Here is a 21,958-nt window from a genome sequence, read left to right as displayed (position 1 = left end):
AAGTGGGATTGTGTGATGATAATGCCTAGCATGAATAAAATATGTATAAGAAGTTGGAAATATAAATTTTCAGATTAATCTCGTCCGGCAAAATCCTTCTGGGTGAAATCCTGAGTAATTAGTGTTAATTGCTTAAAATTAATTCCTCTGATTTTTGATGGAATTTTATTTCAGGATGCAGTAACAAACTTTGGTAACTTTGCTGTAATGTAAAAACTATTATTTTATGTTCAAAATATTTCTGATGCAAAAGAATTTTGGACGACCTGTTTGAACTCAGACTGAATAGCGACGTCAGCGCAAACCAACAGTTATTTTGGTACATTCAAATTTTCGATAAGATGGATAGAAATCTCCACTAGATTCAACTCAGCAAAGAATGATTGCAGAAATTATGTCAAAAATCATAATCAGATCAAATGCAACATGATGAGACATCACGATTTTTAATAAAATGTAACTATGAAATGTAACTTTTATTTAATATGTCCATTTTATAAGGTCTAACTTCAAATTTTTCTTAAAAGTTTTTGTACTAACATAGAGCAAAATTATGCGTCATATCAGAAAATTTAAATTTCACCTATAATTTAATCAAACAAATCTGTCATTCTATTGTTTCTAAAATTGTTCATAAATAAGCAATCAGAATAGATATTTTTATAAATTTAAAACAAATATACCTCCTAAAATTATCTTCTATGTTCGCGAAAAACATGATTTAAATTTATTTTCATATTATTATGACGAATTTACCGCGTAAACTAAATTACTTTTGGTTTAATGTTTGTGTGAAAGATATTTCAATAAATGTTGTTCTTTTCTAAACGATTTGAACTCTACGATTATTTGTTTAATATGTGGAAACCACATAAGAGCTGCATCAACTACAATCTCATTTATGCATTGATTATGACACCTTCACATTTCGAAGAAATTTTCTTAAATAATTTAAACCATGTTTTCATATGCCTGTAAATTACCGTACGTGCTGAATCCGTCGAAGCATCAGGTTCCTCATCAATCCATCTAACCCGAGTCGAACAGCTGTTAAAAGCAAATTCAAGAACGAAATCTGCCAATGAAAGTATTGAGAATAGGATCCGGCGAATCTGGTTGGAGCCCGCACTGAACCTTCAGGAGGATATAATTCAGTGGTGGATTAAGCACAAAAGAACGGACCCTGAATTGGCTAATTTATGCCTCACAGTACTTCAATTACCTTGCACACAAGTGAGCGTGGAAAGGTGTTTTAATAGTCTTGGCCAAATTTTAACTCTAAACCGCCAGAATCTGGGATCCATAAAGCTGGAAACTCTTTTATTTGTTAAAGCTAATCACGACATCACACAAAGATATGATTTTAAAATTGATTTTTAGCTGGCTCACTGTTTTTTTTTTCAAAGTATTTTTTTACCATTTTTCCCCTAAAGCACTTTTTTTCCTTATGTACATATGTAAATATTTTTATTGATTTTTTTTTGTTTGGAATAAAATAATTACAAATAGTCTAAAAGATTTTTTGTTTGACACTTAACTTCAGCTTACACCAGATGGCAAATAGAAAAGATAAACTTTTGCATGTTGATCGAGAAATGATTATTTTGAATACAAACATCGTTACTATAGGAACGTCTTACATTAAAAAAGAACAAGAATATGTGATTTGGTTCTTATCATAATGTATAATTGCCTTCGCAGAGGCATTCAAAAGCATCGCGACGCTTTTAAGACTCAAACTATTTGCCTCTAGCAATGCATGAAATCAACCTGCATACTACGATATCCACATGTTGTTTTAATTTCATTCATACAACTTATATACAACAGAACATGGGATTTCATAACTTACTTGCTATGATGAGAATAACACATTAGCTGAAAGCACGTGGTGAGAAGAGATTATTTGAATGATGTTGATCACATCAGGCCATGCGTTTCACCATTCATATATTTAAACGCACCGCGATGCTTATATTTCAAATGCATCGCGATGCTTGCATATCAACGACGTTTCATATTCGAATTCATTATGAATTTGATTGTCATTCACAAACATCACTTTACAGCATGATTAGTTTTGTATTGAATTTTGGTTTACAAACTTCACTTTAAGGTAGGGTGTTGGTTTGAGCGAAAGGAATTCTAACTTCGAACACAAACCATTTAGCTTCAAGCGTTTCCAAAATTTGTCTAAAAAAAGCAAATGCGTTTAATGAAAATACTAACTATTTAATTCTATTCAAACCATGCTTAAGAACATGAGAGCTTAGGCCCTGAAAGCATTTCCAATTTGATTGAAGTCATTTTGTTCTTTCCCCTCAGCAGCATTTCGGTTAGAGTTGATTATTGTCTGTAACAAATCTCGTAGCTAGAAATTCCAAGACAAAATTTTCTGCACTTAATAATCTTGCACAGGCGTCGAGCAGTTTTCAATGTACATATGAATGTATCTGAAACTATATTGATTCTTTCAACGACTACAAAAATTAAATGGACGATATATGAACTTTATTGTTTACTAAATTTGGATGTGTTATCAAATTGCAAACTCCTACTTTGATGATACCTTATGAATTTATGCCTTTCAAATCGACCAACTGCTAACAAATTTGGATTTACTTTTGCATGTGATCGAAAGAGATGCATGTATAATTTCAGCCAATTTTTGACAGAAATTGTTAATATATCTGAAGGAGTAAAGGGTGGCTTTCATTTCAATCCGCAATGTTCTATGTAGTTTTTGTGGGATTCAAAACACCTTAAAAGCTACAATTGCGTGTCTCATCGTCTAGTCTGTGCGTTTATTCGGATATTGATTGAGTTGCAGCTTATATTTAAATAAACTTTCATTTTAATTTTGTATTAATTTTTTAATTTACATTCCGGATCAACCATACCTTATAAACGTTCTGAAAAAGAATCAAAACGAAATAATAAAAATAATAAGTTTTATTATCAATAACAATATAAATGTAAGCAATTTTTGAAAATTTGCTTTCTTGGTACTTCTTACTTTTTAGGTTTTCAAAATCTTACGCTTGCTCCACATTTTGAGTACAATCGTTTAACATGAACATTGAATGTAAATTAGAGTAATAATGTTAACGTTGTTTAGGTACAAAAATAGTCTAAAATTCGTTTTGCTTACATCGTCGCACAGCCACCCCCAGCAGCCAGCCAGCAGCTGTGAGCTACTTGAAGCAATCAAATATGTAGGCACCTACCTAACTCGAAGCAATTCTGAATCGTCACATGCAAAGTTATTTCTCCCAAGGAGGCCTCTTTGGGAGGAGCGTAGAGCCTCCGAGGGAGCAAAGAGTGACTGGCGCTCCTAGCGATTCTGGCAGTAAGAGAAGCGAGAAAGAGTGGCTTTCGACTGCCGGGAGTTTGGGAGTTCCTCCTCAATGAGTGGTACTGCTCTGCCTCTTATGAGTCGCGCCTCAGGATGCGTCCGAAGCCTGCCTGTAATAAGTGTAATGTTTCTTTTTCGTCGAATCTTTAGGTTAACAACAACCATCAGTCACTTCTTCTACTACTTTCAAGTTCGTTCTTAAAAAAAAAAACCTTCAACATTAACTCTATAATTATTTATAAATAAAATAAATATCACAAGTACATCACACCAATTCAGTCCTTAAATCATTATTTCGAAAAGAAAATAAAGCAGGATTAGCGCTTAAAATTTTATGCGAAAAGTTCAATCAGTTCTTTTTACCCGCATATCTATATTTTAATCTATCAGAATCCTTGATCAAACTAAGGGTTGCAAAGACTCATAAATAACAAACAGCGCTAGAATTAGAGATTGTAGTTCAACTTAATTTTACGTTTAACTTTTTGTATATTACCGACATTCAGCTAAGATACCGTAGAGTAGGTTGAAATTTGCTAATCTAAACTAAAATATCATTGCCACAAATCATCATTCTTTGTGAGCCCTTAACTTACTTGGGCCTTGCAGACTTTTTATCATTTGGCACTTTCTTAACAGCTTTTGATGCAAAATATTTTCAAACTTTAGGCAAATTGCTTAATAAAACTGCGTTTCACAACGTTATAATAGTGCATTGTTTTAGTACTAAGTCTAATTCATATCACTTACCAGCTAAGATCCAAAAGCTCACATGCATCGAGTCACGAAAAAGTGTCTTACTTCCTTCTTTGGCTGGTAAATTCTTCGACGCAACAGTCATAGTCCTACGATCTAAAACTCCTAAAAGAATCAAAGTATTTATTTCAAATAAAGTTGTTCTACATATTATTTCACCTCAATTTATTTTGGTTTTGATTCTATATAAAAAAAATTACTTGACGAAACCAAAGACAATCTTTTTCAAAGACAGGCAAAATTGAACTTATTCTCGTTAGTATGGTTAATTACCATTGGTAATAGTCTAGTATCTCTAGTATTAAATGTTATATAATTTTGGTTGTTGATGTTTAGCATAATAATTCAGAAAATAGCGCTTTACATAAGCTTGATTTGAAAATCTATTAATTTAAAAGTAAATGTTTGCCGGTCATTGCAACTAGACTGTCTCTGTTTGAAATATTTCCGCCCGCAATAAGATTCCATGCAGCAAAACAAAAAAAAACCAATCGTTTTACACTGAGAAAAAAATACTTCCAAGGTTTCAATTAAAGCACAACTATTTTAGGAAATTTGTTTCTTATGTCATACAAAAAAATCTCAAACCTGAATTTCAGGTGAATTTTACTTTTTCCATCCTCGATTATAACTTATGATGAGTTCACTCTCTCGTTTAAATATGTTCACTCTCGTAGGTTTATATATGTTATTTTTCTGCCGTGGAGTTTAAAAGAAAAACGAAACTTGATCTTTTTTTTCTGTGTACCTACCTGTGTATTTATCTTACCTCCAGATATTTTGCTTCAAAGGCAGTATAATTTTTTTTCGCTTATTTTCTATCTGCCGAGGCCAACTTAAATTGTAATAACTTACCAAATAATCGGTTTTATTAAAATACAAAACCATGAGACCAATCCAAAATTTCTCTCGCGTACACTAAACACATTTTATTTTCGCTATCGTTCACACTTTCCAATACAATTTAGGAAGAAAGATCCGCAAAAAAACGCTTTACCTATTCACAACAGTGTTGCCGTCCTCTCCCTGCTATGACTGGATGAAAAGATACAGCTATTCTCGTGAAAAAGGGAAATTTGTTATGGCTTCACAATGTTCGCTGTAATTTTGACAATTTTCAACGAAAATACATGAAATTTGGCCAAAAGGTGTGAAAATGTACCTTTAGGCCAAAATTGCCGACCTGATCGAGTTTTATCAAATTCGATTCACACGATCGAACATGGCACCGATTTGAGGATGAGATTCATTACTGTCCAACAAGGGATTTCATTCTTTTTGGACGGATGTTAGTATCGAAGAAATCTTAATCAATGTTTTTTGAGATTTTCCCAAAAATTTACACCAAACATTGGATTCAATTTAAATGGTAAAAAATTAATCAAACTTTGTGAAGCAATCTCAAATTTCCCTTTTTCACAAGAATAGCTGTATCATTTTTTCCCGTCATACTGCAGTCTTCAAATTTTGTGGAGTGTTCGTTGGATAGATGAACAAGATTTTTGCGAAAAAAATAATGAAAAAATATCAATCCAGACAGAAATGCCCGCTGGCCAAAGTTAGAAGCGAGTGCACTGCTTCACGCGATTGCAATCTTTTTTGGACGCAACTGTAGATATGTAGTTTTGAAATATGGTTTAATTTAATTTACAAAAAAAAATGTAAAAAAACAACTCAAAAAATTAAAATTTTAAAAATACATATGTTTTTAAGTCGTGAAAATGAACCAAATTTTCAATTTTGGGAAAACTCTTAAGACCCCCGGTGCAAACCCGTCAAATAATAAAAAAAATCCCCATAACCGATATTTGAATTTGAATTTTAAAAAAGGAAGATAAATCTTTGAATACTGTTGACATTAAAAACTTCTTTTTTTAAATTTTAAGGTCATTTAAAGTGTTTAATGTTTTGAAAAATGTATTCAAGTTAGGGAGCTATGAAAAACAACTCTGTACTGAGAATTCTAACAACCATAAATTGAAGAATTGGACAAGCCAAAGTAAACCTCACATATCAAAAATTGGGTCAAAAAAGTAAAAAAGTCATAAATTGGGTTGAAAGTAAACTAAACTTATTCGACATTGAAACTCGAATATTAAAACTGAAACTGAGCTTTAATTTCAAAAAGAAAACTTGTCAGAAAATTGGCTCGCCTACGACGAAATTTAGTTCTAAGTCTCAAATCCTAGAATGAAATTTCTTAGACATTTCATTTTACGACTCCATATGGCCTTCACGAATTGAAACTTATTTTTTATTGGTAGCTTAGAATTGCAATTTTGTAATGCAACTCAAATATTGACACACAAAATCCTACCTCCAGAATGGGATGTTATTAAGTAGTGTAACTGACTTCAAAATTAGTTCAATTCATTTTGACTTCAAAATTATAGTGTCCTACACGGGATTTCCCGAACGGGAATTATGAAAAATCGAGAAATCCCGAATTGCGGAAAACGCTAAAATAGCCCCGGGATTCGCGAAGTCAATAAAATATGCGAAATTACAAAAAAAATTACACGCTTTAAATTGGAAAAATGGATGAAGGGGGCAAATGCTGGTTCTTTCTTGATATATGGCTTGGACTTAAAATTTTGTTTTCTTAAAACTGGTCATACATTGAATCTGATAAAAAATGCTTTTTGGGTCGAAAAACTAGTGTAAAAGTGAAAAACGACAAAGAATCTATGAAACCAAATAATTCCAATAAAGAAACGCTACGGAAAGAATCACTCTTCTCTTAGAACTTCCGTTTCGCAAACTGAAGTTGAAACGCAAAAAAAAAAGAAAGAAAAAAGATTTTGAAACTAAAATAAAGTTACATAAAAATTTACGCGTATTGATGAATAACCTGAAGTCTAGTAAACCAACTTCTGTCGATAGTGAAAAATCTTTCTTTATTACTCCAAATTTTTCAGCAGTGAATTTTTAAGCCATCGGAAAAGTTTGTAATGCTTTGCAATATTACTTCCTAAAAATTCAAAAATCTCATAAACATACGTTTTCCCGGGATCCCGTAAATTCCCGAGAAAAAGTTCGTCAGATTTCCCGATTCCCCTCTTTAGGATTTTTTAATAAGTTTTATTGAAAAAATTTCTTCTATATAGCTAAAATACTTAACATTTTCAGTTTTTATTTTCAAATAAAATTTACGAATTTAATAGAATTTTTTGTTAACTCCATGTTTCAGCATATTTTTCAAAATTTTTATTAATGTTTTTAATAAGTTTGTCTTTGTTTTTTTAATCCTGTACTTTTGTGTTTAAAAAAAATATCTTCTCGGAAACCTGTAAATTGAAGTTTTTGAAGAAAAAACATAGTTTCTATGTACATTTTGTCCTTTCTAGGACCCTATATTCCAATAGACGGCTACAAAGTATTCAGAGCTTTAAATTTTAAACAAAAAATCTTGCGCTCGAAAATAAAAAAAATGTATGACCTGTTTTTATTATTTTAATTCATCTTTCTTGAATTGATCATAATGTTTTTGATCAATCTATAGAAAGTTAGAAAAATGATCCGATGTAGTAGCTGCAAAGCAAAATTTTAATGCGCCATGTTAACTAAATTATTATATGCTTCGTACTTTTTCGTAGGAATTTCTTATTTTTATTTCTATCAGTTCCTTATTGATCATTCAAGAAATCATCCATTACCCAACCTGTACATTGTCAGTTTAAGCTTTCAATTGAATTTCGAAAACCTGGAATAAGTTGTCCACAAAAAAAAAGTTTCCGTTTTTTTTTAAATCGACCTAGTCTACTAAAGAACCCTTCTAAGCCGCAAACCCGTGGCACATTCTACTGACAAATTCCATATCAACCTCTGCGCTGACTGGCTGCCAAAACTTATGGTTATGATTCGAATTCTTGAACATGACGGCACGATCTTTGGCACTGATTGTCACGGACCGCAATGATGGCTGCTCGTGATGTGACTTCATTTGGGGCCTAATTTGGGCAACTTAGAATGTGTTTTGGTGAATTTTGTTGAATGCTGACAAGTAGTTAGGTATCAAACCTTGAAGTTTTCAACGGAAACGATTGCATTGATAGAATCGTAGTCGTTGAATTTTTGTATTAATAATTTAAAATAAAACTTTTTTGTCGATCTTTCAAGACATTTCATAGACCAAAAATGTTTAAAAAACATAAACCAAAATTAATTATCTACATTGTAATTTGTCAAGAAAAAAAACGCTTATAAAATCTGCAGTACGAAAAAAACCCCTCACTCAGCCACCATCCAGGGGCAGAAAAGCGTCATAAGACCGGCACCTTTTCCGTTAAGGGAATTAAAATTGCCCCTGTTGAAATCACGCAAATCAGATCGCATTATATGTAAACTAGTTCTAATCCGATTGGCTTTTTCATCCTGGTGCTTCTACTTTTTTTCGCTGCCACCAGAACACTGCTTCCATCATGTTCCTCAACTCAATCCGATCCGATTTAGAAAAGATTCCGGCCACGGGACAGCCCATCTTTTTTTCTTTCCTAACTCTAGATGACGCTGACGACTGGAGATGTATGTATGTTATGCGGTATTTTTCTCTAGTCATCTACCCGAGGTTGGTTGTTGTTTTTTCGCTCCATTATTCAAGTTCTTTGTTTTCTTTTCCCATTCCGTACATCACTCCCGTTTTGGCGTTTCAGTCGCGCGTTGAAGCCACATCTCGTCTTGAGACCCCTGGCTGGAGAAGGTCTATCTTCGACAGGAAAGCTGGAATGCTTCGACGGCAGCCCGGTAGTGGACAGGTTTGTTTTTTTTCTCTACCCTTCATTCGTCGGCCTTAACAGCTACACACACGGTCCGTGCTTTTTAATGGCCGATCTATAAAAATTAACGTCAAACGGTCAATTGGACATCTGGGCATCGGGACCCCAGCAAAGTTCCAGATCTGGTGGAGGAGATAGGGAACCTAGATGTGGACTGTGCGGATGCCAAGTGTGGCAGTAGCATAGAGTGAGTTCCAGTTCGCATGACTAGACTACTAATTATGCTGCTTGGAGAATTCATTTCCCCGCCTTTACTTGACAACATCGCCACATCCACGTACCAATCTCTGGATACCCACTAATCAATCGAATGAATGCGATGTGGCGTGTAAATAATTCAACTAGAGTTAATTTTGATTACTTCGAGCGCAATGGAAGGTCCATTTATAGCCGACTACTGACGGAGGCCGGAGTCAGTTGGAGCATTTGGAGCTTGGATGGGATTGAAATATCATTACCGGCTGGTCCTGCCTGAACGAGGATGGCAATCAAGCAGCAGCGCCAGCCAGCTCTCGAGTGACGTTGAGGAATTTTAGACATTTGCCACGAGAAATCTCTCGTCTAGTCTTCACCTAGTCCCTCGGGAAATTTAAGTTTCCTAGACTGAAATGATAATCAATTAATCGTTACGTTTCATATTAGCAACGACAACTATTCCCATCGAATACCAATATATTTCATCGAATAATATTTTTTAACAAACGTTGAATTAAATTAATTCTCTTAGGAACAATTCAAACAACTCTCTAACATGATGTTAAAAACCTTTAAAAAAAATTCTAGTGACCTTTTAAAACCTACCAAGTTTCCTATCTCGATCTTAACCAGTAGCGCAAAGAATGTCTTCCCTACCTTGAAGCCTACAAAAAGCATAAAAACATTCCGTCAAAGTTCGACAATCACAATGCTGAATCAACTTGCGAATAGCATCATCACTTGGCAACCCGCTGCATGTGGCTTTCGGTTTCAAATGTACCTAAATCTAATTGCTCGCTGACTCCATTCAATGCTAATTAATCCCCAATGGTTGGCTTTCCGGTTGATGAAGCTGTTAAAAGTTAGCGTTTGGATCTTTTTCTGTCAGCGATCTTTAGATATTCTATATGTTACATCACATCATCCGACATCAGATGGGGCCAGTGGGTCTCTGAACGGAAGAGTGTACCAAATAGGCCAAAAAAATGATTCAGCGAAATTTAAATTTAAGTAGAAAAACCTCAAGCAATCAAAAGTCGCGTTTTCGCGGCTTTGGAAGTTATAAATTATCTGAAAAATAAAACCAACTACCCAATTCCCTTTAGTGAATTATATGTATGAATCCAATAACGAACATGAAAGTAACACAGAGATTGTTATTCGCGTTGTAAATGTCTTCAATACTTGATTAAAATCAGTGAAATGAACAAAGATTCTCAATGCGAGATTTGAAAGTCACATTAAAAAAGATTATGGGTCAACGTTGTTGCAGTAGAGTACCACTGACCATACTGACTGAACACTCGATTTCGTTTTTTGGATAATTTTTTCAACAGTACGCAATATCGATTCCAGAGTGCGCATCGATCGATTTGAAGAATTTCGGATTTGAAGAAATTCTATCCCAGTTAGAAAATGCCACCGAACTTTAAAAAAAACGGCATTTCCTACGATAAAATCGGGCAAAACTGGTACATTTTTCCTACAGGGCAATTGTATCGGAAAAATGGTAGGTTCGCCACCTACCGTTGGTATTGCGAACCTGCAAAATTTGACAAAAAAAATAAGCAAGAAAATGGTCGAATTTTCGTTCTTAGTGTCCTGTCAGTGTGATCAGTGAGAAAAGGGTGAGTGTGCCTAATTTCGCTATAATTGACAGGGGTTTAAGGTATGACATGAGTAGACCAAATCTTCAATTGCAAGAAGTAACATTGTTTTGTAACTAAATTCCTTCATTTACCTAATGCCCTAATGTCTATGTTCCTAGTTTGGCACTAATTTATGGTTGCCAGAATTTTTTCAGCACGTACCCAGGCCGGAAAATACGGGCTATTTTTTATAAAAATTTGATTCCAAAATGTCGACCTAAAACCGAACAATATCCGGACAAATTTGATCAAAATTCAAAAATTACTCAACACAAATCAAGAAAATATACATGAAAATTGTCAATTATTTTGTTTGTCTTTTGTTTTGACGAATAAAGTGAATAAATCCGAGCAAAATCCAGGCTATTTTCAATGAAATGCGGGCAACCGGGCCGGGCCAGACTTTTGTAAAATTTTGTATTAAATATCAGGGCAAATCCAGATAAAACCGGGCAATCTGGCAACCTTACACTAATTGTTCCTGATTATTAACATACTTTTGTGTTCCTAATTATTGGCATATAAAAGAAAAGTGTTTCGGTGTACCCAATATTACATTATGTTTTCCTGAATCTGCATATGGTTATGTTTCTTATTAGTTTAATGAGAAAATTCTTAAAACTCACCTTTTCACAACTTTTACAATATTTTATTAAAAATATTAACAGAGAAAACAGGCCTATTAAACTTCTACACGAAATTAGATTATGCCAGTTTTGAAGAAAGTAGTTGATGTTGAGCTTATTAAAAATCAAACTTTTCATTTTTCAATGAAAACTGTTTATATTGCTTCTCAACTATGTATTATTTTATTTAACATTTATTATATTTGAAGAAGTAGAAAATTTTAAGAAATGGATACAAATAAGTGTTAAATATTTTATTCAGACTTTTTTAAATTTTTCATTTCGATTCTATTTTCTGGAGCTTTAAGGTTAATTTTCATTTTTTTTAATAGTCTTTTTTCAATCTATTTTTTTCCTCTTCAAATAACTTTTTTTCATCCATTGCTTTTATGGTTTTTTCTATGTTGTGACTTTTTTACATTTTAGTTGTGACTTTTTTACATTTTAGTTGTGAAAATCAATAAACATAACAAATTTTATCATACTTTTCTTATTAAAAGTAAGAAATCTATATTTTATATAGGCCAAAAAAAATATAATTTTGGAAAACCTTTCAAAATTTAAAAATTTTGCGAAAACTGTGAATATATCAAAATTGATGATGAAAAGTTTTCTCAAAATTCTGTGAAATTACAGATTTTTCTGGGATATCGGCAATCTTGGTCCAGCTAAAAGAACAGGAAAATATTTTAGTCGGTAGTTACAATGTTTCTTTTTTCTTTGTGGAGTCGAAGGTAACTTCAAGAGCTGCGAAAATTCATCTGCTTTGCGAGTTTGTTACATGTTACTGTTACATGATACTCAATTAGCATAGTAGTATTTGCACTGACATAATCCATCTAAGAATAGATCGACTTTATTAAATTTTATGAGGTAAAGCTTATAGATGATTGAATTTAGTTATTTTAATGCCGATTTTTTTTTTTATTAAACACGATATATTTCAGTTTTTTTTTGCTTTTCGGATAGCTATATTTTTTTATTTAAAATAGAACACTTTTTGATTTATGCTTATTTTCTCAAAGAAATAGTTCTTAATATTGACTAAAATTTATTGTAGCATTGTTGTGTTCAAGCTCTACTGCATAATAGCCCATATAAGTTTTTTTTACATTTCGGTGCTGTTGGTTCCTTAAAACTATTTCCATGTTTCCTAAATTTGATAAGAAATAATAAAAGACAAAGAACATATTGATTTTTTTAATGTCGTTGCTTGCACTATCCGAATAAAACTAATAAGAAAAACTTTTATTTTTAAATGAATCTCTTAGTATATAAAGGTATATAAATCGACAAAAACTACGTAGAACACAAATAGAAATGCTTTGTTTAGTATTCGGTTTGAGGTATTTGAATGTTCTATGTTTTTTTATAATTTCATAGAATAAAGCAAAAGTTAGGATTGCCATATTATGAAATCAGTTCCTCCTTTTGAAAAACTTCATCAAATCTGTTTTGAGATCTTCAAGTCTCTTTTGGGATGTTGATTAGAACTTAGATTGAAAGTTTAAATGCATAAAATCACAAATTTATTTCGTCACACCTGTTTTTTAAAGTAGTGCCATTTTATAAACATGATTGGGTCTCAAAAACATTCTATTTTCCTCTTTCTAATCTTTATTAAACATTCATAAAGACCTTAATGTTCAACTGAATAAGAAATTAAAAACTATAGGTATTATGTTCAAAAGGTCATAATATTACACCGTATATGTATTTTTTTTTTATTTTGAGTTTGTTTATTCATAAAAATCTTTCATGTCTTGTGTTAAAAGCGTTATATTCCTTGATATGCATTGATTAGATTTGTTTTTTTTGCCAGCCATTTCGTAAATCGGCTGTAGGCGCATTTGACTCGATTGGCACATACAGGATCACTTTCCCCTAATGTAGTAGTTTTAGCATCATGATTTGTAATTCCAAATTCAAACCGTTGTTCTCGCAATTAAATGGACCAATAAGTTCCTCATACACATAACAGAGAATGCGTTCATATCGATTTAGTGCATAACGATTTTCTTTCGAAATAGACACATAAAATTTATTAAAAGCTTCCTCAAATTCGATTGTAGCCATGATTTCTACAAGCTGTGAAGCTTTAGCACGCTTTAGGTCTTTTTCCAGGGCTCCAGGTTTTTTTTTATATGGTGTTCTATAAAACCTTTTAAAAACATTTTTTTGACATTAAGATATTGCTTTGAAATACACTAAATTAAAAAAAAATACCATGTTTTAATTTAAAACCAATAATTTCATAGTAAGTTGAAAATAAAATAAAGATAAAATTATTTTTAAGAACTTTTCGTCAATCATATTCTTTCAAGAACATGCTATTACCCGTGCTTTAACTTCGAAACAATTTGCAACACTTTGACTATGTCCAACATTAGGAACACACTGAAAAAAGTGTATCTCATTTTGAACAAAGCATTTTATGTTTGAAAAAGAACACGATTTTAGCATTCTAACACAGAGAAAAGACGTACAAGCTAGCCCACAAAACTTGTATAAAAATCCCAACACTCTTTTTGAACCAATTTTTGTTTTTTGGCTGGGCCTGATGTCTCCAAACAGATTGAACAGAAAAGCCAAAACAAAACTGTGTAAAACAGCTAAGTTTCAGTCTGTTTTCCATAGGTCTTATGAGCTGCTTGGCATGGTTCAAGAAAATCGTCGAATCAGTACTGCTGGGTGAGACTGATCGTCAAAAATGTTCTTATATTTGACTAGACATAAACGATGCGTTTTCTTATTTCATTTACTGTTCAAGAAGTGCGAAAACTTATACCAAATCTGTTAGTTATTTTAACTGTCGTAGTAATGCAAAAATAAAGAAACTGAAATTTCGCCCAGTTAAAACAAATTCTGATTGTATTTATCTAGCAATAAATTGAAGCCATCCATTTTACTGAGACATTAATATTTGCGAGATCATACACAATTACGCCTTTCCGAAAACTGGGCACTTTAAAGTTGATTTGTAACTTTTGAACGGCCCAGTAGATAGCACTGTTTGAAGTCAATTTATAACGTTATTTTTGGTGATAGCATTGAAATTTTACAAACTTTATTGAAGATTTTTTGTTCGAACTTGTACGTCTGTTCTCTGTGACTCTAATTACAAAATTCATGGTAATAAGCAATCCGACAAAAAAAATCGGTTTGAAAATTCAGCTTAAATCTTCCATTTCTAAATATTGTTTTTTTTTTAAAGAAATATGCTAAGAATCCTGTTCACAGCTGTGCCTCCATTGCACAGTGGTGCAGAACATCAATCTAGCTGTACGAAATTAATAGCGCCCAGGGATGAAGAGATAGACATTTGATGTCTTCAGCAACATTGTTCAGTTTTACAAGGAGCATATTCTAATATCAAAATTTTTGCCGAGGGGTCCACCGATACACTATGGGGTTTGAGGAGGCAAAAAGTCAAAAACAGAACTTTATCGGACCGCTTTTTTATTTTTACATGTTAATAACTTTATATTTAACTAAGATATTCCCAGTTTTTCAACTCACTATCTTGAAAACTGAACGCACCACAGACATCAGACTTTGAAAAATTGAAAAAATTATATGATGAAGAAAAAAATTTAAATCACATATATTTGTATGGAAAACATTTTTTTCTTAAATTTAAAGTACACCATATGAAAGCTTATATTAAAAGCTATAATTTGAACCATTCAAAATTTTTACACACTAAATTGATCTATGATAAAAATGAGTAAATAGTTATTTTTTTGCAAAAATCAAAAACTTTTAAGCCCTGCCAAAAAAAATCCCCGCATTTCCCCATACTCTTTTCACTATTAAGATCTAGTTTAAAGTCCTAAACATACAATGAAAGAGATTCCAGGCACCTTAAAGCACCGTTTTTTGAGTTATAGTCAAATAAAGCTCAAAATATCATGCAAATGGGTAATTTTTACCCATTAATGAGTATAAATTCAACTAAGTTGATGTTGGTTTGTCAAAAAAATGTTTCTCATGATTGATCAATCATTTCACACAATTTTCTCTTGAGTTTCATGAAATGTCTTGATGTTATTTATCATTTAATGATCAATTAGTCCAAAACCCGGTTTTCAAAAGAAATAAAAAGTTGGGTCAAAAATAACACCAAGCATCGTACTTTCAAAGTTATTTATACAAAATTTTTGTTTGAATTAATTTTAAGTTAGTTTAAATAGTAATTTCCATAGAAAATTTTCAAAAATAACAAAATAGTTCAAAACACCTAATCATACTTTTTGCCGCCTCGTTGTATGGAACTGCCCCATAGTGCGATAGCGAGATAAAAATGCTAACTTTTTTTTTTCAAATTAGAGCTTTGATGTCTTCGACAAAGTTGTTTATCTGATCAAAATACATAAGTTTGTTGAATATGTCAAAGTCCTATCACATCACCCTCAGGAGTTACAGTCAAAGTAAAAAAAATGTATTGAAAAAACAGTTTTTTGAACCTGACACGTTGTAGATTGGATAAAATGGTTCGCTGTCTTTGAAACAAAGTTGTAACAAGCCACGATCTACATTTGTCTCATACATTATGATGGGTTTAGAAGTTGCTGAAGCTCTATAGAAAGCATATAGTGCATTTTATTGGCAATTTTGGAAGGCTCGTCCATCGAAAAGTGCACATTTTCGCAACACCCCCTTTTTTGTGATTATTTTTGATGATAAACGGAACCATTTCCATTAGAAATTAGCGCGGAAATCGGTGGAAATAGTAGAGATTTGAATGATTGAAAATACACATTTTATGAAAAAATTACCTATTTTACTTATAGAAAAAACGTTAAAACATTTAATTGATTAATAAAATGTTGCAGTTTACTTTTATATTTTTGTTTTATTAAAAAGCATTTAAATTCTATTCAAAATTATGACTCAACGAAAAGACAAAAGCGAATTGCTTGTAAGATTGGTTACTTGGAACCAGTTGAAGCAGTTATATTGTAATGACAAAATTCTTTTATTCATTTAAATAATATCAAATACTAATTTAGTGCTCTACCAAATTTAACAGATAAGTTCCATTTGTTTTTTTTAGGTTTAAATGATTTGAAAAATCGAATTTCAATGTATTTTAATCAAGCAAACTATATTAAAGAAAACTCTAACATTTTATTAATCAATTAAATGTTTTAACGTTTTTTCTATAAGTAAAATAGGTAATTTTTTCATAAAATGTGTATTTTCAATCATTCAAATCTCTACTATTTCCACCGATTTCCGCGCTAATTTCTAATGGAAATGGTTCCGCTTATCATCAAAAATAATCACAAAAAAGGGGGTGTTGCGAAAATGTGCACTTTTCGATGGACGAGCCTTCCAAAATTGCCAATAAAATGCACTATATGCTTTCTATAGAGCTTCAGCAACTTCTAAACCCATCATAATGTATGAGACAAATGTAGATCGTGGCTTGTTACAACTTTGTTTCAAAGACAGCGAACCATTTCATCCAATCTACAACGTGTCAGGTTCAAAAAACTGTTTTTTCAATACATTTTTTTTACTTTGACTGTAACTCCTGAGGGTGATGTGATAGGACTTTGACATATTCAACAAACTTATGTATTTTGATCAGATAAACAACTTTGTCGAAGACATCAAAGCTCTAATTTGAAAAACAAAAAAGTTAGCATTTTTATCTCGCTATCGGTGGACCCCTCGGCAAAAATTTTGATATTAGAATATGCTCCTTGTAAAACAGAACAATGTTGCTGAAGACATCAAATGTCTATCTTCTCATCCCTGGGCGCTATTAATTTCGTACAGCTAGATTGATGTTCTGCACCACTGTGCATTGTGCTGTGCCACTCCGTGCATTGCTACACCGAATGACATCACAAGACGGAGGGTAAATTTTCACGCAATTCTTTTTCGTACTATATACCATTTGACAGTTCATCGTTTGAAACATTATCTTTATGCGTCTCATACATGAAATGTGAATTTGAAACGAGTAAACGTGAACTGACAATGCCCGAAATGGTAGTGCTTGGAGTGAAAATCCACCAACAGACATATAAGGAGTGTATTCGAAAAAAATACAACAATGTATGGATGTAAGTTGATGAAATTTTCAGCGAAGTGGCAATATAATGTTTACTTGTGCAAATTTGGGTGATGTTTTGTCTTGTGGTTTATGAGATAGCGTCTAATGAAAAAAAAAATCTACATTAATTTTGGGCAACACGTGCGCCATCTATGATGCATACTTTGTACCACAGTTTTTTCAAATAAATGCTATTTTTGATAACATAGTCTTTTTCTTAAAGCTTGGCCTTCAAAATAACTCAAAATTTTTGAACTTGGTCGAAGTTATAACAAATTTAGGCGACTGTCCTCCTCCGACACAAAACAACATATGTATTTGACTTTTTATCACTCCGCCACCGTTTTTGCATAACGGCACGATTCCAGATTCAATTTTAATTGATTAGGTATAAACATTGTAAGTCCTATTGAAGGTGAAGACCTATTGAAGCAGGGTTCTTCCATCGTAGCAATCTTTATGAAAGTTTGAGTAATTTGCAGTTGCAGGCTAACGTTCTTAGTTGCTAGACATTCAATTTTTAATTTTTTTCCTTGTTTATCTCCGGGAAATACAGAAGAGTTCGTTTCGCAGTCCATTACGAAATTTTTCAAAATATCTCCCCACGAGCAATCTGAATATTACTCCTTAATTGCTAGATAATTCCTATTTAAAACATTTTTAACAGTGTTCCGAAAATTGGAATAACTTATGATATGTTCAACCGTTTTGGAAAACAATACTGTTCCTTGTAAAGCTAGTCGTAATGTAAGTATTTGATAAAAAAAAACTTTGTAATGTGTTTATATTTGCTCCCACATGAAAATATTATGTAGTATTGTTTGTATGCCGATTGGATATATACAGCACTGTTAAGAATTCTAGAATTGAAAACGAATATTTTTCAGAAGTAAGTTTTCAAGTGAAAGATGAAGTTATTCTCCAGCTATGATGTGTAATAATTTACAACTTTTATCTTTTGTTTCTGTTCTTTGCTTATGTTATTCAAAGTTCTTCGCGAATTCTATTAGAAACAGATTTCACGAAGGTCGGAGAGAAGCACTAATTATGTGTTTTTTTTTTTTGTTCTTCTAAAATATCTTTTCAAAAGCGAGTAAAGGCAGGTCAAAGACCAGTAATGCATCGAAATTTCAAAACCTTCAAAAATGGATGCTTTTAGTGTTAATGTAAATACAATATTTAAATACAAATTGGTAAATAGTTTTTAGGAAGTAGGCGTGTGCTTGAACGGTGAAGGTGGATCGAAGCAACCAGTTGTTGTGAAATGACGTGTTTTTGTCAAGCTGCTGGAAAATTCCTCGAAAATGTTTAAATAGTCAAGAATGAAAAGTATATGAAACCTTTAAACAGGAAACAGGAAATTGTGGGTTTGTACGTTATTTACGGAGGATATGGAAGCGCCGATTTATGGGAGTCAGGACCAGGACGGATGGTGATGGAATTATAGCAACTTTAAAATAACCGGAAGTCTTCCTTGAAAAAGCTTGGAAAACGTTATTGTGGACATTTGGTGAGCTCGTTCTATTTTTTTTTTGTTTAAGTTAGGTCTTTATGAAGTTCAACGAAATTTGTTCCCTTTGAAAAGGGAAAAAAAAGTTAAAAATCAACTCATTTAAACTGTACTTTCAAATCGTCTACTATCAAAACAAATTAGTGCAAAGCACTCAATCTATCGTAACATTGTCACTTTCATTTTCATTGAAAATTTCGAAGCCAGATTGTCAAGTTTTGGTTGACATTTTTCATTTATTTTCTTTTTCAATGAAGAATTTTGAAAATCTTTTATAGTCCTCAGCCGAAAGTAAAGAAAAATACGACCATTTTAGGTTCTTTCAAACTAATGATTGAGACTAGTTGAAAAATTTTACTATAAATTTTCAAATCGTTAGCAAAGCTTCATGAAAATCAAAATTTACCCCAAAACTCAAAATATTTGTTTAATTAGAGTGCATTTTTAAGAAAATGATAACCGATTTAAACGAAGAAATAGTGTTTTTCTGACTGATAGAGAGATTTCGTCGATATAATTCCCTAAAAACCGCATTTCAATTTCTCCCTTTTCGGTAATCGATTCTGTTGTTTCAAAATTTTTGGTTGGGCTGAGGCTTTTAACGAATAAAACTTTAAATGAAGCCTAATAAAAGGAAATATCATTATTAAGTTCGATTATTTTCGAACTCTGCCTAGCTTACATTCGCATCGTCACTATTCAATAATGGTTTTCTTTCATGATTGATCGGAAGTTTCTTGAGGATACTTATAAAGTTCAAGAGCTTAGGAGTTCTGATTTAAAGTGGTCAATTGCTTACCAAGGTGATATTCCATGCCACATTACCCTTTTCCCCATACACTCAGCGTGAGATTTGTGGAGGGATGGCGTACAGCCGGTCTCCGCAAAACAAATCATCACATGTGCTGCACTTCCTTTCCCCCTATCGACTACATGGACTTGGCCGGCGTCGTTATTGGTTCATATTAAAGATTGAGATTCTCAAAATTGGACAGTGAGAATGTGTTGCTTGTTCCCAGCACCTTTCATTTGGTTCATTGTCCAATGTTGATTATCTCGAGCCAATCACGGAGTGCAACCATTATGCCATTGGCCAGGAGGGGCCGTAGGTGGACCGTAGTTGATAGCAAGCTCAAGCTCAAGTAGGCGTGTGCTTGAACGGTGAAGTTTGGAAAAGGTTGTGTTCCGGTAAAATTTTTTCCAAAAGTTTTGTTTTGTGAGGAAATTTAAATTCTTTTATTCGTTTGGACACTTATTTCAAGGAATATTTAAAGAAGGTAGTGTCAAGGCAGCCCTGCTTTAGTATTAGTATAGGAGAGTGGGGAATCATGGGCCACTTTTTTTCGTTGTTCCATAACTTCTTTATTATAAAAGATAAAATGAAAATAAAAAATGGTATGGTTTTCTACATTTTCAAGGAACCATAAGGTTTTTTTTTAAATTTTTGAATAAGTTATTTTCCCCAAATTCTGACTGTTTGAAAAAAAGCAATATTTTTTGGATTTTGAAAAATGATGGGGAATCGCGGGCCACCAAATCCAAATTGACCAAAAAACATGCAAAGCTTATGTGTTGACCCAAAACTGAGATTTCCTAATTCATTTCGTTATTTTAAAGCAATTTCAGATGATGAAATAAAAAGAGAGTTGTGTATGATCGCATAGTTTCCAAAACCTGGCTCGCAAACGTTTTGGCAAAATTTCTTATATAGGACGGACAAAATATTTTTCATAACTCTTCATTTGGCATAAGAAAACTTTCCAGATAGGAAAAACGTATTTTAAGTTCTGAATGTGTATAAAAAATAAAAATATAGGTGGTTCAAGATGTGTGGCCCACGATTCCCCACAAGCTATGATTTGCAAATTGATTGCGTTTGAGCGACTTATTGATGTTTCATCAAAAATTCGTTTTCCACGTGAAAGATCTTGACAAAACTAAGATTATAAGCGTATGAGCATATTTTTGTTATGCACTTTAGGTTCCCCATCGATGAAATTAGCGGGTGTTTTTTTAATTATGTACGTAAATTTTTCTAACTTTTTTTAGCTTGATAAATAAAAGAAGCATATGATGCGTATTTCAGTCAACCACATATAGAAATATATACTCACGCAAAGCGACGACGATGACAGTTGGTTTGAGATTTTTATCTCAACACACATCTGAGGTATCAAAAGTGGCCCACGTTTCCCCATGGCCCACGATACCCCACTCTCCCCTACACATTGTGACGTCACAATCACGAAAAATCTGTTAATTCATTAAGAAATTTGCCTTTTTCGTTGATAATTTGAAGAATTTGCTGGAAATGTTCCACTTTTATTACCTGTTATTCTAGAAGGATTCTTGCTCTTCAACATTGGTACGAAAAAAGTTGGATTTTCGAGTAATTTATTTATGAAATAGACCATCAAAGATCGAAAAAATGGTGGATTTTCCCTACTCAAATTTGTAAAACTTTAAAATTAGTTCAAAGTCTTCCATGAAAATGATCAATTCAGTGCAGTTTAAGATCCTTATTACAAAAAAGTTATTAAAAAACAAACTTTTATATAAAACCACAATTATTTATTCGCATTTTAGTAAATCGAGTTAACAATAATCAATTGATGTTAATTGTTCTACATAAGAATTGAATATGGTAAATCGATGGACAAAAATCATGACAATCAGTTGAACACTCAATAACTACCAGCTAGACCTTTTAAAAGTAGATTTTATCTTCGTTTTTGAACGTTTTAGCTTTAAGATGACATTGCGTTCATTATTAAAATGGGAAAAAACATAATGCAATCTTCAAAGGACCAGAAAATTTCATAACAGTGAAATAGAGGTCTTACAACACAATCAAAATGAAATTGGAATTCATTTTCGTTCTAAAACATGTTTTTCTTTGAAATTTCTGCCATTCGCATATAAATTTTCGATTCATTCGTTTTTGTGACGTCATAAAAAAAATCCGATATGGCTCTCGACACTACCTTATTTATATATCTGCACTTATTTAAACAATGTTGGTTAT

At 32.5% G+C, this 21,958-nt stretch overlaps 1 protein-coding gene across 1 annotated transcript in view; it reads right to left on the bottom strand.

Annotated features, from left to right (window-relative positions):
* LOC129745489 (ankyrin repeat and BTB/POZ domain-containing protein 2) overlaps positions 1-21,958 on the bottom strand; it is a 394,509-nt gene that overhangs the window by 307,493 nt on the left and 65,058 nt on the right. The window lies entirely within an intron of this gene.

This window comes from Uranotaenia lowii, chromosome 2 (genome assembly GCF_029784155.1).
Source record: "Uranotaenia lowii strain MFRU-FL chromosome 2, ASM2978415v1, whole genome shotgun sequence".
Lineage (NCBI taxonomy): Eukaryota > Metazoa > Arthropoda > Insecta > Diptera > Culicidae > Uranotaenia > Uranotaenia lowii.
Note: the sequence above shows the minus strand (reverse complement) of the source record. Positions and strands in the feature narration are given on the sequence as shown.